The following is a 17,210-nucleotide window of genomic DNA, read 5'->3' as shown; positions in this document are numbered from 1 at the left end:
ATCTACCCATCCATCTATCTTTTTTGGGAGGGAAGAACAAAAGAATTGCAACTTCAAACTACCTTTTAGAGAAGGGGAGTTTCTACAAGGATTGGCACTATTTTTCTCTTAAAAATTATAATAACAGTATCATAGACAAAAATCAGTTTGATTCTCCAAGCATTAAATGTGGCTTATTCCAAGAGTATACCTTCTCAAAGGGCAGTTATATTTAAGATTATTTGAGAACAAAGACTTTGACAAACCTGTGGTGGCAAGGAACTGCGTTCTTTTTTGGGTATTTACATTTTAACAGACTGAGAAATAAATCTGGCTTTTAAAGCAGAGAACTATTTACCATCTGCAGTTTGTTAATGTCTGAGGCAGGGAAAAATCTGTTGTTCACATACATTTGTGATGAAGTTGGCAGATTCTACTCTTATGGAAGGTTTCATCAGCAATGACTGAGATAGAAACACTCTTCTTCTGAAAACCTGCTTGATGCATTATGGTGAGCCCACTACTCAGCTTCTGCTTGTGGAAAAAAATGTTAGCATCTTGAGAGTGGTGTCTTCTTACTTTTTTCTCATGACAAATATCCAAGTATCATTAATGAAATAATTGTACAGTCTGAGATAAAATAGTGATCAGTGCTTGTGAGGCCTGAACATGATGTGTAGTGATGTATGGGCATGGAAGAGCTGTATGAGCTCGAATGTCCTCCAGTGTTAGTTTCATTTGAGCCTCAAAAGAAACTGTAGGGAGGGGGAGACCAATCTAATGAATAGACTCACTAGATTTCCAAGTACTGGTAAAACAGCCCAAATGGAATCAGGCTACCTTATCAAATGGCTTTGTGCAGGAGGGAGGGCCAGGCATAAGGTTTACAGAAGAAAAGGAGGCAAGACAGGAAAAGACAATGAACTCAAAAAGCCACTTCGTAGAAATAGGACTGTGTGCATAAAGAGAGAGAAAAAGGAAATTTTGTCTGCTGCCATGAGTAAAATCTCTAAATGAGGAAAAGATGTTTAAAGAGGTTGTATAGAAAGGTTTAGGTGATATGCTCTAAGCAAGCCTTCGGAGCTGCCTTTTTAAAGAAACTTAACATAAACCTTTACATTATTTTTCAGGTTGTTTGGTTTGGACTGGTGTTTTGTAAAAACAAAAAACACTAAACACTGGCAGGATCTTGTAAGATCTAGAAGTAATTTGAATAGTAAGCAGGAGTGATCATCATAATGAATAATCATAACTCATGGGCACTGATCCACCAGGATGGATACTCAATCGCTCAGAAGGGCTGTTGGGTATAGAGGGCAATGTACCATACTGGTGTGTGCCAGTCTAATGTTACCACTGATTGTCAGTGCTTGTGAGGCCTGAACATGATATGTAGTGATATATGGGCATGGAAGAGCTGTATGAGCTCAAATGTCCTCCAGTGTTAGTTTCATTTGAGCCTCATGAGAAACTGTAGGGAGGGGGAGACCAATTTTGGGTGGCCTGAGCCCTGCCTTGTGCATTACTAGACAGTGCTACATCTGACATATATTTACTAACTCTATTTCAAATAGAATAAGAAGGCAGTCTTGTTCCTTTGTTGTAACAAAGCTAGTATCCATTTCCTCCCCTGTTTCTTAGCATTGTTGCACTTAGGTTGAGGCTGTGAGTAATTCTGAGCAGTGACCGTGAGAAGTGACAGGAGTCACTTTAGATCAAGGTGGTCAAATCCAACATGCTTCTTGCATTCTTCTATTGACATAGCAACCTTTGAGGCCATGAGTCCCAAATGCTATCAGAGAGGTGATCCCCGGTGTGCATCAAACTCGTGTGAGAGATTAAACCCTCTGTTTTAACCAGAGATTTACACAGCATAGCATAATTTATCCTGACTAGAAGATGGTCCCTGGTGGACACTGCATAGCAAACACCTGAGGAGTTTTCTCGCATTTTCTTTCCTGGAAAGCAGTGAAGACACAGATGTTAGAGACAAAAATGCTGCTGATCCAAGTTACGCATTAGCAAAACATTTTCTACAGCTTCCACCTGCCATGACTTGGGGAGGTACAGCATAAACGTAATGTGCCAGCAGTTCCTGAGCATGTTAGAAAACAGAAAGTAAATAGTGTATGTTGGCTGTTTTTGGCTAGGGATTACACGAAAGAGAGGAGCTCAAGGAAGAAATGGCAGACAAGGGGCACCTGGGTGGCTCAGTGGGTTAAGCCTCTGCCTTTGGCTCAGGCCATGATCTCAGGGTCCTGGGATCCAGCCCCACATCAGGCTGTCTGCTCAGCAGGGAGCCTGCTTCCCCCTCGCTCTCTGCCTGCCTCTTTGCCTACTTGTGATTTCTCTCTTTGTCAAATAAATAAATAAAATCTTCAAAAAAGAAAGAAAGAAAGAAAGAAGTGGCAGGCAAAAACAAAAGTAAATGGTAAGTGTTCAGAAATCCAGTTTTATAGAACCAGAAAAGCCAAATTTTTCTAGAGCCCAACTGTGAGAGACAGGATGGAGGTGACTTTGCTTTTTCTTCCACTTTAGGATATAGAAAGCTTCCAGAGAACTTCACTCTCACACTGATGAGACAGAGCTGGTGAGCAGTTCACAAAATCACGCATTTTCTTGAATCCATCAAAAACCAAGATTACAAGACAACCAGGTAAACTGCATTCTGGAGAGAGGCAGCTGGACACATGAACTACTTTACCTTTGCCAGAGCAAGGTAAGATGAGGTCGCCAGCATAAAAACAAGAAGAAATGAGCTACAGAACAGAAAATGAGAACAGAAAATAAAATAAAACACCTAGTCCTATAAACCAAAAAAATTTACTATATTCTTAAAGATCTAGTGTAGGTGAGCATAACAGTTTAAAATAATCCCAGTAGCCCCAGACACAAGAGGAGTTTACAGTGACTGTGACCTCCCCTGGAAAAGCCACTTGGCATTATAGAAAAGCAAAGTGAAATAACCTAAGTTAGAAACCTTGTCTGCATTGACAGAGTAAGAAACAATGTTAACACCGACTTACATATTTCCGGTCACCAAACAAGTGCTGTAAAAAATACTTAGGTCACAACCATGTTCTCACAATTAATGAATCAATGGATTCATTAATCTTTTAAGATTGGATCTTTGGCTTCTGTATATATTTTGTCTGTCGTAAGTACCCACAAATATCTACTTATGCCTGAACATAAGCACCTTCACCTTCATGTTGGCTCTGAGGTTTGTTTTTGTGTTTGTTTGTTTGTTTGTTTGTTTGTTTTTTAAAACCTTCAGGTTTAGAAAGGTGTTATTCAAGGTTTAGTACTTGATCTATTTAGTGACTTGAAGCTCTATTATTAAGTGTTAAGAAAGCTTTAAATTGTCATAGATGAATATTATTAAGTGTAAAGCATTAAAACTTCCCAGATGAAATGCAAAATGAGATTATTGTATTGCTGATGGCATAATGCTGAGTTTAAAATCCTTCACTCCTTAAGCCTCTCTCACATCTAGTTCAATTGAGAAACCAGAGAGCCAGAGGAAAGAGCAGGACTGTGACAATAGTAATTCCCTATTCCAAATTTTCCTTTTCATGTTTATGAGATATCATTTGTTTTTACTTACGAACACGTTTTTATTGTAAACATTTTGAGAACAGAAAATAAAATAAAACAACTAGTCCTATAAACCAGGTATAACCACCATTAAGAACTTAGTGTTTATCCTTCCAGACTTTTCTTTCCTGTGCATATATATTTTCAAAATTGGTTTCATATATTATGGACTCGGTTGCATTTTCTCAAATATCTGAACCTTTACCTAAGTTTCATCTATCATCATTTTAGGTAATGTTTCAATTACATTGTCCTCTAGGGGAATATCTTCAGCTCCCCCTGAGAATCTAGTCCAGTCCTTCAAACACAGCCTAACCTAAGAAATCAATTACTAAACATTTAGGTTTTAAAATTTATGGATGCAATTATTAAATATTTAGATTTTTAAATTTATGCTTTAAGCTTCTTCAAAATCCAAATAAGATACATCTTTATACCAAAAACGTTTACTGTGATATCTCTAAACATTTTTAGTCATAGACTAGGGATTATGACTTCAAAATATAAACTACTTAAGACAACATGTATTTAGAAATCTGCATTTTTAGAACTGTTTGAAAAATAGGTCACTGAGAGCTTCAGACTATTTTGAACTGTGAGAGACCACTGTAACATATTAAAGTAAAAACAGCTCTATTGGCAAAGGAATCTATACTTGATCTTTTTGAAGGCCAATGAGCATTTTTTTTTTAAGTTTTGATTTTGTTCAAACCTGAGATTCCAGGGAAAGGCAAACCATGGGGTGGGTGTAGGGTCTACCTCCATGTTTCCTATAAAGATTAAAGAGCGTCCTCTTGATTCTTAGTTTCTTCAACATACAATGGTCATTTCTACTTGAATCATGGTGACAGTGTCCCTAGCATGTGGTTGGACTCATAACTGGCAGTGGCTTCAGAGCGTTATTTGTTTGTGGCCTTTTAAATGTCTCCAGGCAGAAGTCAGTGACCTGAAAGGCAGTGAGAAAGTGACTGACCTTGATACTGAAGGAACTTCTGCTTCATTTATTTATGGAAACATACAGAAAACAGATTGAACATTTGTATTGTTAAAAGAGAGAACAACCTTTTTCAAAGAACACCACAGCATTCTTTTTTTTTTTTAATTTTTTATTTTTTATAAACATATATTTTTATCCCCAGGGGTACAGGTCTGTGAATCACCAGGTTTACACACTTCACAGCACTCACCAAAGCACATACCCTCCCCAATATCCATAATCCCACCCCCTACTCCCAAACCCCCTCCCCCCAGCAACCCTCAGTTTGTTTTGTGAGATTAAGAGTCACTTATGGTTTGTCTCCCTCCCAATCCCATCTTGTTTCATTGATTCTTCTCCTACCCACTTAAGCCCCCATGTTGCATCACCACTTCCTCATATCAGGGAGATCATATGATAGTTGTCTTTCTCTGCTTGACTTATTTCGCTAAGCATGATACACTCTAGTTCCATCCATGTTGTCGCAAATGGCAAGATTTCATTTCTTTTGATGGCTGCATAGTATTCCATTCTGTATATATACCACATCTTCTTGATCCATTCATCTGTTGATGGACATCTAGGTTCTTTCCATAGTTTGGCTATTGTGGACATTGCTGCTATAAACATTCGGGTGCACGTGCCCCTTTGGATCACTACGTTTGTATCTTTAGGGTAAATACCCAGTAGTGCAATTGCTGGGTCATAGGGCAGTTCTATTTTCAACATTTTGAGGAACCTCCATGCTGTTTTCCAGAGTGGCTGCACCAGCTTGCATTCCCACCAACAGTGTAGGAGGGTTCCCCTTTCTCCCCATCCTCGCCAGCATCTGTCATTTCGTGACTTGTTTATTTTACCCATTCTGACTGGTCTGAGGTGATATCTCATTGTGGTTTTGATTTGTATTTCCCTGATGCTGAGTGATATGGAACACTTTTTCATGTGTCTATTAGCCATCTGGATGTCTTCTTTGCAGAAATGTCTGTTCATGTCCTCTGCCCATTTCTTGATTGGATTATTTGTTCTTTGGGTGTTGAGTTTGCTAAGTTCTTTATAGATTCTGGACACTAGTCCTTTATCTGATATGTCGTTTGCAAATATCTTCTCCCATTCTGTCAGTTGTCTTTTGGTTTTGTTAACTGTTTCCTTTGCTGTGCAAAAGCTTTTGATCTTGATGAAATCCCAATAGTTCATTTTTGCCCTTGCTTCCCTTGCCTTTGGCGTTGTTCCTAGGAAGATGTTGCTGCGGCTGAGGTCGAAGAGATTGCTGCCTATGTTCTCCTCAAGGATTTTGATGGATTCCTTTCTCACGTTGAGGTCCTTCGTCCATTTTGAGTCTATTTTTGTGTGTGGTGTAAGGAAATGGTCCAATTTCATTTTTCTGCATGCGGCTGTCCAATTTTCCCAGCACCATTTATTGAAGAGGCTGTCTTATTTCCATTGGACATTCTTTCCTGCTTTGTCGAAGATTAGTTGACCATAGAGTTGAGGGTCTATTTCTGGGCTCTCTATTCTGTTCCATTGATCTATGTGTCTGTTTTTGTGCCAGTACCATGCTGTCTTGATGAGGACAGCTTTGTAATAGAGCTTGAAGTCCGGAATTGTGATGCCACCAATGTTGGCTTTCTTTTTCAATATCCCTTTGGCTATTCGAGGTCTTTTCTGGTTCCATATAAATTTTAGAATTATTTGTTCCATTTCTTTGAAAAAGATGGATGGTACTTTGATAGGAATTGCATTAAATGTGTAGATTGCTTTAGGTAGCATTGACATTTTCACAATATTTATTCTTCCAATCCAGGAGCATGGAACATTTTTCTATTTCTTTTTGTCTTCCTCAATTTCTTTCATGAGTACTTTATAGTTTTCTGAATATAGATTCTTAGCCTCTTTGGTTAGGTTTATTCCTAGGTATCTTATGGTTTGGAGTGCAATTGTAAATGGGATTGACTCCTTAATTTTCTTTCTTCTGTCTTGTTGTTGGTGTAGAGAAATGCAACTGATTTCTGTGCATTGATTTTATATCCTGACACTTTACTGAATTCCTGTATAAGTTCTAGCAGTTTTGGAGTGGAGTCTTTTGGGTTTTCCACATATAGTGTCATATCATCTGCGAAGAGTGATAATTTGACTTCTTCTTTGCCAATTTGGATGCCTTTAGTTTCCTTTTGTTGTCTGATTGCTGAGGCTAGGACCTCTAGTACTATGTTGAAAAACAGTGGTGATAATGGACATCCCTGCAGTGTTCCTGACCTTAGCGGAAAAGCTTTTAGTTTATCTTCATTGAGAATGATATTTGCGGTGGGTTTTTCATAGATCCTTTGATGATATTGAGGTATATGCCCTCTATCCCTACACTTCGAAGAGTTTTGATCAGGAAGGGATGCTGTACTTTGTCAAATGCTTTTTCAGCATCTATTGAGAGTATCATATGGTTCTTGTTCTTTCTTTTATTGATGTGTTGTATCACATTGACTGATTTGCGGATGTTGAACCAACCTTGCAGCCCTGGAATAAATCCCACTTGGTCGTTGTGAATAATCCTTTTAATGTACTGTTGAATCCTATTGGCTAGTATTTTGTTGAGTATTTTCGCATCTGTGTTCATCAAGGATATTGGTCTATAGCTCTCTTTTTTGATGGGATCCTTGTCTGGTTTTGGGATCAAAGTGATGCTGGCCTCATAAAATGAGTCTGGAAGTTTTCCTTCCATTTCTATTTTTTGGAACAGTTTCAGGAGAATAGGAATTAGTTCTTCTTTAAATGTTTGGTAGAATTCCCCCGGAAGCCGTCTGGCCCTGGGCTTTTGTTTGTTTGGAGATTTTTAATGACTGTTTCAATCTCCTTACTGGTTATGGGTCTGTTCAGGCTTTCTATTTCTTCCTGGTTCAGTTGTGGTAGTTTATATGTTTCTAGGAATGTATGCATTTCTTCCAGATTGTCAAATTTATTGGCGTAGAGTTGCTCATAGTATGTTCTTATAATAGTTTGTATTTCTTTGGTGTTAGTTGTGATCTCTCCTCTTTCATTCATGATTTTATTTATTTGGGTCCTTTCTCTTTTCTTTTTGATAAGTCTGGCCAGGGGTTTATCAATCTTATTAATTCTTTCAAAGAACCAGCTCCTAGTTTCGTTGATTTGTTCTATTGTTTTTTTGGTTTCTATTTCATTGATTTCTGCTCTGATCTTTATGATTTCTCTTCTCCTGCTGGGCTTAGGGTTTCTTTCTTGTTCTTTCTCCAGCTCCTTTAGGTGTAGGGTTAGGTTGTGTACCTGAGACCTTTCTTGTTTCTTGAGAAAGGCTTGTACTGCTATATATTTTCCTCTCAGGACTGCCTTTGTTGTGTCCCACAGATTTTGAAACATTGTATTTTCATTATCATTTGTTTCCATGATTTTTTTCAATTCTTCTTTAATTGCCCGGTTGACCCATTCATTCTTTAGAAGGATGCTGTTTAGTCTCCATGTATTTGGGTTCTTTCCAAACTTCCTTTTGTGGTTGAGTTCTAACTTTAGAGCATTGTGGTCTGAAAATATGCAGGGAATGATCCCAATCTTTTGATACCAGTTGAGTCCTGATTTAGGACCGAGGATGTGATCTATTCTGGAGAATGTTCCATGTGCACTAGAGAAGAATGTGTATTCTGTTGCTTTGGGATGAAATGTTCTAAATATATCTGTGATGTCCATCTGGTCCAGTGTGTCGTTTAAGGCCTTTATTTCCTTGCTGATCTTTTGCTTGCGTGATCTGTCCATTTCAGTGGGGGGAGTGTTAAAGTCCCCTACTATTATTGTATTATTCTTGATGTGTTTCTTTGATTTTGTTATTAATTGGTTTATATAGTTGGCTGTTCCCACATTGGGGGCATAGATATTTAAAATTGTTAGATCTTCTTGTTGGACAGACCCTTTGAGTATGATATAGTGTCCTTCCTCATCTCTTATTATAGTCTTTGGCTTAAAATCTAATTGATCTGATATAAGGATTGCCACTCCTGCTTTCTTCTGATGTCCATTAGCATGGTAAAATGTTTTCCACCCCCTCACTTTAAATCTGGAGGTGTCTTCGGGCTTAAAATGAGTTTCTTGGAGGCAACATATAGATGGGTTTTGTTTTTTTATCCATTCTGATACCCTGTGTCTTTTGACAGGGGCATTTAGCCCATTAATATTCAGGGTAACTATTGAGAGATATGAATTTAGTGCCATTGTATTGCCTGTAAGGTGACTGTTACTGTATATGGTCTCTGTTCCTTTCTGATCTATCACTTGTAGGCTCTCTCTTTGCTTAGAGGACCCCTTTCAATATTTCCATTAGAGCTGGTTTGGTGTTTGCAAATTCTTTCAGTTTTTGTTTGTCCTGGAAGCTTTTAATCTCTCCTTCTATTTTCAATGATAGCCTAGCTGGATATAGTATTCTTGGCTGCATGTTTTTCTCGTTTAGTGCTCTGAAAATATCATGCCAGCTCTTTCTGGCCTGCCAGGTCTCTGTAAATAAGCTGCCAATCTAATATTTTTACCATTGTATTTACAGACTTCTTTTCCCGGGCTGCTTTCAGGATTTTCTCTTTGCCACTGAGACTTGTAAGTTTTACTATTAGGTGATGGGGTGTGAGCCTATTCTTACTGATTTTGAGGGGCATTCTCTGAACCTCCTGAATTTTGATGCTCATTCCCTTTGCCATATTGGGGAAATTCTCCCCAATAATTCTCTCCAGTATACCTTCTGCTCCCTTCTCTCTTTCTTCTTCTTCTGGAATCCCAATTATTCTAATGTTGTTTCGTCTTATGGTGTCACTTATCTCTCGAATTCTTCCCTCGTGGTCCAGTAGCTGTTGTCCCTCTTTTGCTCAGCTTCTTTATTCTCTGTCATTTATCTTCAATATCACTAATTCTTTCTTCTGCCTCATTTATCCTAGCAGTGAGAGCCTCCATTTTTGATTGCACCTCATTAATAGCTTTTTTTATTTCAACTTGGTTAGATTTTAGTTCTTTTATTTCTCCAGAAAGGGCTTTTATATCTCTCGAGAGGGTTTCTCTAATATCTTCCATGCCTTTTTTGAGCCCGCCTAGAACCTTGAGAATTGTCATTCTGAACTCTACATCTGACATTTTACCAATGTCTGTATTGATTAGGTCCCTAGCCTTCGGTACTGCCTCTTGTTCTTTTTTTTGTGTTGAATTTTTCCATCTTGTCATTTTGTCCAGATAAGAGTATATGAAGGAGCAAGTAAAATACTAAAGGGTGGCAACAACCCAGGAAAATATGCTTTAACCAAATTAGAAGAGATCCCAAATCGTGAGGGGGGAGAAAGGGGATAAAAAGAGATTCAAAAAGGAAGAAAGAAATAAGAAAAAAAAAGAAAAGAAAAGAATTTAAAAAAGAAAACAAATAAGAAAAATATAAAATATAAAAAATATATATATTAGATAAACTAGTTAAAAAACGTTAAAAAAGAAAAAGGTAAAAGTTAAAAAAAATTTTACCAGAAGGCGAGGAAAAAAAACAAAAATGAAAAGAAAAAAATTAAATTAACTGCAAGACTAAAAAAAATCACAGGGAAAAAGCCATGAGTTCCGTGCTTGGCTTTCTCCTCCTCTGGAATTCTGCTGCTCTCCTTGGTATTGAAACCGCACTCCTTGGTAGGTGAACTTGGTCTCGCTGGATTTCTTGTTGATCTTCTGGGGGAGGGGCCTGTTGTAGTGATTCTCAAGTGTCTTTGCCCCAGGCAGAATTGCACCGCCCTTACCAGGGGCCCCGGTGAGTAATCCACTCGGGTTTGCTTTCAGGAGCTTTTGTTCCCTGAGCGCTTTCCGTAGAGTTCCGGAGGACGGGAATACAAATGGCGGCCTCCTGGTCTCCGGCCCGGAGGAGCCGAGAGCCCAGGGCCGCACTCCTCAGTGCACCCTCAGAGAACAGCGCCCAGTTACTCCCGTCTGCCTGACCTCCGGCTGCGCTCCGAGCTCACCGAGCCTGTGACCGGTTCAAGGTAACACCGAGCTGTGAGCTTACTGTCGGCTCCATCTCTGTAGCCGGCTTTCCCGTTCCAATACCCGCAAGCTCTGCGACACTCAGACACCCCCGATCCTTCTGTGACCCTGCAGGACCTGAGGCCCCGCTGACCCCGCGTGGGCTTCACCCCGGTTTAGCCTCTGGAGCGATGTCCCTCAGTGGAACAGACTTTTAAAAGTCCTGATTTTGCCGCCGTTGCTCTCCTGCTTGCTGGGAGCCGGCCCCTCCCCCTGGGGTCTATCTTCCCGTCGCTTTGGATTCACTTCTCCACCTGTCCTACCTTTCAGAAAGTGGTTGTTTTTCTGTTTCCAGAATTGCTGTTCTTCTTCCCTTTGATCTGCCGATGGATTTGCAGGTGTTTGTAATCTTTAGATAAGCTATCTAGCTGATCTCCGGCTAGCTGAAGTAGTCTCAGTCTGCTACTTCTCCGCCATCTTGACTCCTCCACACCACAGCATTCTTAACAAGAGAGATCAATCATCCCGCAATAAATCACATATAATCAAAGTCCTTTACATTGGTATATAATGAACTCCGGAAAATATATTTGAAGGTCGAGGATCTGAAAGTCAAACAGTAGGCATATGGGGGTGTGAGGGTTCTACTCCTAGAGAGCTCACATTATAAAATGTATGTTTGTGATTAAAGACATTTTTTGCATGAATATGCAATGTGTACAGATTATTTAATTTATTAAAAACAGTGAACATTATATATAGATAGTAAATTACAGATTTTGAAATTATTTCTTTTTTTTAAAGTGTTTTTTTTTAAAGATTTTATTTATTTTATTTGACAGAGAGAGAGATCACAAGTAGGTAGAGAGGCAGGCAGAGACAGAGGGAGAAGCAGGCTCCCTGCTGAGCAGAGAGCCCGATGCGGGGCTCGATCCCAGGACCCTGAGATCATGGCCTGAGCAGCGGCTTAATCCACTGAGCCACCCAGGCGCCCCATTGAAATTATTTCTTAACTCAGCTGCCAGTTATCCCAGCCTAGAGAGAAAACTTATTTAAAGCTTGCATAAGGACTAGCTGGTAAGGATTCTATTTAATGGTGTCAGATAGGTATTCTTGATATGGTTTTCAGGAGAAATTGGATTGCCTATGATCATCTTCTCTGAGAAGAGATCAACAGCAGCCCTGTGCACTTCTCCCTGCATTTGGGTCACTGATCCTTCCCAATCACACTTTTCCAGATAATCCAATTTCTCTGTTGATACACCGTCTCCTAGTCTTCGGTTGGCTATTTTTTCTCTACAGCTAAACTCACAGTCAACCATTTGAGGTCCATGGAATGTCTACTGAAGGTCAAGATTACCTGCCTTCATCAACCCCAACTGCATTATCCTTGGTATTGGCACTTTCATTTTACCACCTTCCATTCATTTTTACAAGAAAATAAAAGCAAAATTCTATTGATATTTAGATAATTGGATAGGTACCCACAAATGATGATTGCCAGAAACAGAATGCAAGGAGGCAGACAGAACCACCACAAAATGGCTTAACATCTGCTTGTCAGCTGGAGTATAAATGTTCAGTGATGCGGTAACGATAATGGAGAGACCTTGTAAGAGTTGTGTCAAGGTCAAGGACTGCCTAAATCTCTTTGAAGAATAGCCACTGATGATATCTTAAATGAATGATAGAACATTAAGAAATTGTAGCATTACTTTATGGAGAAATCCTTAAATTTAGAAAATTAATTTTTCACAAAGCTTTGTGAATTTCCCTAAAAGTATAGATGTGGAATCTGCCCAAACAGTAAGAACAATTGAAGTAAGCAAAGCAAAGGTGGAAGAGGAGCAAAATATAAAGCTGTGAAATGGACCAAAACTTTTAAACTCAGGCAGGGCTGCCAGCAAGGCTGCTCACCAGCAGAGAGGATGGCCAGGAAAGCCCCCTGATGTTTCAGAATTGGGTATATAGAAGGTGAAGTGGGGCTTGAGTTCACTCCCACTGTGTTGCCCATGGCCTCCAATACTTACAAGAACACACAAATGTGTCTGTGTGTGTTAGGTGACCCTGGCCTCAGTACCAGGATTTCTACCTTCTACCCCATGGATGAGAATAGTGGAAGAAAGCCCTCATTTTAAGAAAGAAATAGAACCTCAGAAATGCAAGTCTCTCTTTAAAGAGGGAATCAGCTTCAATGAAAAGGAAACTGAAGAGTAAATCCCTTGGATGTAAAGAGCACTTTGTTTAGCCAGGTAAATACTATAAATATCTTTTCTGTGCTGAGAAAACTATGGAAAGATACAGAATATTTACAACTTGGTCACTAATCAAAGGTCTGATTTGCTAAGAAGTCTGAAGCATAATTACATTTAATTTTGAGCTGTGGTGCCAGAAATTACCGCTAGACCTGGGCAAGCACAGGGGAGGAAGGGGGAGGGGATGGGAGCACACACTTGAGAGTACAAGTCTCCCACCCATGGCTGCCAACCAGGTAGGTCCTTGAGTCCCAGCTGGGAACCATGCAGTATGGGCCTGTTTTTTTTTTTTTTTCTCTTCAGTTACTCTCCAACCCTCTAAAATGCCTCTTGTTTGGGGTTGATGAGATGCCTGGAGTTCCTCCAGGACTTGGGCCTGTAGGGTTATCAGAGTTCCATTACCTGTGTCTGTCCGAAGCAAGGAGTCTGGTGAGCTAATCAATCCTGTTGACTAGAGAGGATTTCTTCTGAGGTTGGACCATGGACTGGTACTGACACACTGATTTGGGATGGTTTTCACTCATGTTCAATAGAGAATGAGTTCAGGACTCTGGGGTACCAACTATCTACTGCTGACCCATGGGCTTGAGCTACTCATATGAACCCAACGGTCACATCTTACCTATTTATGTTTTGGCCATGATGCTGCATCCATTCTACATACATATATGAAGGCATCAGGGGTGGCAGCAGGCATCCTTTACCCTGAGCTGCCTCTGTAGCTACCACCCATAATCACCGCACAGTCTCACAGGCTTTACCCTCCATCCCACAGTCTCACAGCACTCTATGGCTGGCCACACCCATCTCCCCAAGAGGTTTTGAAACCATTGCTCAGCAACACCACCAGGCCTTTCTAATTGAATGAAGTCCTCTTTTATCTATGACTGATATCATGACCTGGATATCTCCCAGGTCTGTCCTAACATCCAAGAGTAAAGGGTCAGAGATTCCACACATTGGCTAATGCAACTACTCTAGTGGCTCTACCCATGAGCCACTAACCTGAACTTCTCACTAGCTGCAATGTGAGGGTCAGAGTGCAGCCAACATTGAAAAAGACCATCTTCTAGGAATGTAGCAATTGAGGCCTAGAGATCTAGTTTAAGAGAATTTGTATAAGATGTGGTTTTCTATATTTGCATTATCAAATTCCAAAAAGTAAATTTAACATGATCAAAGAGCAGATTATCACTCATTTTTCTGCATACTCCAGTTAAGGCTTGCATTTGTGGTCAGCATTAGTGAAACACAGTGAGAGTCTCTGGAAGCCAGCATTCATGAACGGCATGACAAATGATGCCACACTATGAGTTATGACATAACTAGTGTTAAATAGATGGTATAAAGGATCTGCAGAGCCAGAAAGAGTCACATTGTTTCAAGGATCTGAAGGTCCATGGTATTATGAATAACTAATACATTACCACCATTTCCTTGTGGCGGAAGATAAGAAATTAGTCAAAAAGAGTGCATTTGACAAGAAAAAAAAATGAAGAATATGGTTTCTGGACCGTAACAGGAAAAGATGGTTCCTATGAACCCACTGTCATTGAGACACTATGAAGAATTATCACAAGGTCTGATTGGAAAATTTAAAAATACTTATGTACCACTTTCCTGCTGAGTATTCTAAATATTGTGAATAAATCCTATACTGATATCTATTCTATAATCCTACATCTCCCATGAATTTTGTGAAACATGTTTTAATAAATAAGTTGTCTATATAGATAGGGGCCCAATAACACACATTTGCCTAGGGCCCCACATATTCTAGGTGCAGCAGCCCTGGTGCCAGAAAGTATCAATAGAGCTTCACTTGCTCCAGCCACCACCCCTCCACCAAAATTGACACCACCTTGGTGCCATGAGATGAGGTCTCACTGAGCCCTTTGTGCTCTAGGGCATTTCACCTCATCCTCTCCCATCATTTCACAGCTTGATCATCACAGTCTTCTCTGGAAACCACCAGGGACAACCCTGTCATGTCCTACATCCCTGATGACCTCAGACACCTCAAGCAACCCAAGAATCTGGACTGTCACTATCATCCTGCCTGTCATCATCATATGGCCCCATATTTTCCTATTCTGACCCAATATCACACCCAACCCCAACCCCCAGACATTTGCCTTCTGGTCTAGATCTGTCATTGGCAAAATCCTCCCAATCTTCCCCTTCCTGCCCTGATCTGAGTCATCTCTGTTGCAGCCCTCTTCCCATCCTCCACAAATCTAAAGGTTCTACATTTGAAATCTCTCAAGAATCCCCCATCTCTTCCAACATTCTACTACCACCACTCGAATCTGAAACATCTTCAGAGAGGTTTTCCTGACCTTTCTACAAATAGCACCACTCTTTCTCCCTCTAGCCCCCACCTTCCTTAATTTTCCTTCATAACATCAGTCCCACCTGACATGTTATTGGTTGGCTGGTGTATAATGTGTTCCCCAACTAGAATACAGGCTCCCTGAGAGTAGCTACTGCACATGTTTTGGTCATTTTTTGTGTCCCCAGGACCTAGAACACTGTTTGCTACATAATACATACTCAAAAAATACTTGTTGAATATCTGACATTTAATATAAACAGAAGGACATTCTTACAAAGTTTTATTAGAGCCTATTTTAATATACCTAAAACATATACATGTGTAGACTGAAAGATTTTGAAAAACGTATTTTAGATAATTGTGAAAAGTAAAAATGTTAAGTGAAGGAGATAGTGAAATATCATATGTTGTACCTGTGGTTAATCACTTCAAATATAAAGGAATTTTCAATGCAATCACAGGTTTATCATTAATTTTTAATTTTATAACTGATATTATTAAAGAGCTGGGCAATTCTTTCCTCCACTCATTCCTTTGTTTATTACATTTAAAGAAATCCTGCAACTTCGGGTATTTATATAGTACTTCCTAATTTCATCTCCCTGCCATCATTGTTTACAGCAAGCTGGAGTCAAATAAAACTGCTTTTTTTACAAGTGTTAAGTCTAAATACAATCAGAACCTCAGTCTTTGACATGACTCAGCTCTGTAGTTATCCACCAACTGTGTGACATTCAGCTGGTCACCTGTTTCCCCCAAAGGGCCGTTTTCTCATTTCCAACCCCTGGGCAGGTGCTACTTCCTCTGCCTGGAGTTCACCTCCCAGTTCTTCCTCCTCATCCTTCACCTGACCACCCTGACAGCCCACACTGTGATGTGTCTCAAAGATCATGGACGATCACAGGACTCATTACATTTACTGTGAGGCAGAGATCAGATCTGACTTAGCCATATCTTGCCCCATGACTAACAGATGATAGATGAACAATGAAAATTTGTTAAAGGAAACAGTGATTTTCCCCATCAGTGAACACCAAGGGTAAGACAAAGCAACTTGTAAATGACATGTGCCAACTTGTAAATGACATGATCTTGCTCACAGTGTCACTCCATAGCATTGTTAGAATACAATAGCTGAAAACTACATTTGGTCTGCTGAAGGTTACCTGTCCATTTAGGAATATTGCTTTTTTTTTTTTTTTTTAAGTCACACAATTCAGTTCTTTTTTGTGTAATCTAAGATGTGGGAGGTAGAAGGTCACAGAATGAGCAGATCAGAGGACTGGGATGTGCCCTTGTCTTTCTTCAGTGTTCTTTGGAAAATCAGAATTTCTATGTCAGTGTAAGCTCTTCTAGTTCACCACACCTCAAGCTCTTGCAGGACTAAAGACCTTGCCCTCTGCCCTTGTGACCACATGGTGTTTGGACTGCCTGTGTGGGGAGCTGTGTTCTAGTGGAAAAGGTCACCCCTGAGCTCTCCTTAATAGACATGCCTAGACCATGCTACCTGATTTTTCTAGCACTTACTTTTCCCTTTTAACCTGATGTCAAACATTTTGATGTGTACAGCTTTGTTTGTTTAACTGAAGACATTTTTAATAACTTTTATTAAACAGTTCTTCCAATAAAGAACCATCTTTTACATTAGGGATGAGCTTAATAGGAAATTTTGCCTTTTACCTTCAGTAGTTCCTCACCAAAATAATGGAATAAGCCTCCTAAAAGAATATATTGAAATAGAACCCACAAGTGGGTGATGCAATCATTATTTAAGAGAAATTGACTTTCAGTCTTTAAGTGTATAAAACTTGAGAGGATTTCAACGCAAGTTTTTGATGTCTTATCTCTGTCTGAAGTCCAGTTTACTAGAGGAGTGTTATTCTCTCTCCAAGAACTTCAGGAGCTTTTGAAGGACACACGGTGTCGAAACAGCTGGGAGTTCTTAGTGACTTCGTTCCTCTCAACCTCCATAATTAGGAGAAGCATCCATCAAACTGCACACATGGGCTCACCTTTTTAAGATCAGGGCACTCACTGTGTTAAGATCTATAGGCTTTTCATTTTCACTTTAGGGCAAGAAGAAGGGTAGCCTTGAACC

This window comes from Mustela nivalis (assembly GCF_964662115.1).
Source record: "Mustela nivalis genome assembly, chromosome: 12".
NCBI classification, from domain to species: domain Eukaryota; kingdom Metazoa; phylum Chordata; class Mammalia; order Carnivora; family Mustelidae; genus Mustela; species Mustela nivalis.
This window is presented reverse-complemented; position numbering follows the sequence as displayed.